Below are 1,312 nucleotides of genomic sequence, written 5' to 3'. Positions count from 1 at the left end.
TAGCCTCCCAAAGTGCTGGGATTACAGGTGTGAGCCACTGTGTCCAACACATGTTTTTCTTTTCTTACCACAATTATTAAGACTTTTAATATGATATTGTATGTAAATGATGGTAACTGGCATTTCTGTCTAGTTCCTGACCTTAAAGAGATTGCTTTCAACATGTTATCACTAAGTATATATTGTACTTTTCTAAAAATATATAATTAATTTCCTTCTATTAGGTTAAAGATTATTCCTGCTACCCATAATTTGCTAAGTTTTTTTTATCATGATTTAATTTTTAATATTGCCAACAGTTCTTCACTTAAAAAAAATTGTATATTTTTTCCGCCTTTAATCTGTTAATATGATACATTACCTTATTCAGTGGTCTAACATTAAACCAACTTTGTATTCTTTGGGTAAGCCTAATTGGTCATTATCTGTGTTAATGTATATAGCTAAAATTAGTTTTTATTAATGTATACTATTTTAAATTGTCTCAGAGCCTTTTAGACCTAGCCAGCAGTGCTTTTGCCAATGCAATTTTCATAAAGACTTTGTGGGTTTCCAGTTTACCTGATTCTGGTCTTCATGCCGTAGAGCCACATTTGAAATTCTTTCCTAGATAGCCTCTTGCTAATTTTGGCAAAATTAGCTCCCAGTAGCCACTAGGAGCCACCATAAATCTTTTAGTGGTCTTATCTAATCTAAGGGTCCCATAGTTACACTCTTAACTAGCTTTTTACCCTGAGGCCATTACTTACTTTGAAAATAATTTACTGGCTTGAAGGACAAGAAGGAGTTTTGGTTTTCAACCCATTACCTTCTGACTTCTCTATAGTTATTCAACTCTTGTTGCAAACTTAACAATTCTTTCTTGGCCAGGCACGGTTGCTCAAGCCTGTAATCCCAGCACTTTGGGAGGCCGAGGCGGGTGGATCACGAGGTCAAGAGATCGAGACCGTCCTGGTCAACACGGTGAAACCCCATCTCTACTAAAAATACAAAAAATTAGCCGGGCATGGTGGCGTGTGCCTGTAATCCCAGCTACTCAGGAGGCTGAGGCAGGAGAATTGCCTGAACCCAGGAGGCGGAGGTTGCGGTGAGCCGAGATCGCGCCATTGCACTCCAGCCTGGGTAACAAGAGCGAAACTCCGTCTCAAAAAAAAAAAAAAAAAAAAAAAACAATTCTTTCTTTAGCTGATCTCTCTCTTCCCGTACCTTATCATAGGCACCTAAAACACTCAACATTCTTCCTGGAAATCATCTTGCCAATGTCAACAGTTTATTAGATTTATTTTCTTTTTTTTTTTTTTTTTTTTTTTTT

The sequence above is a fragment of the Sapajus apella genome, unplaced genomic scaffold (assembly GCF_009761245.1).
Source record: "Sapajus apella isolate SASKATOON/1434 unplaced genomic scaffold, GSC_monkey_1.0 scaffold20, whole genome shotgun sequence".
Taxonomy (NCBI): Eukaryota; Metazoa; Chordata; class Mammalia; order Primates; family Cebidae; genus Sapajus; species Sapajus apella.
This window is presented reverse-complemented; position numbering follows the sequence as displayed.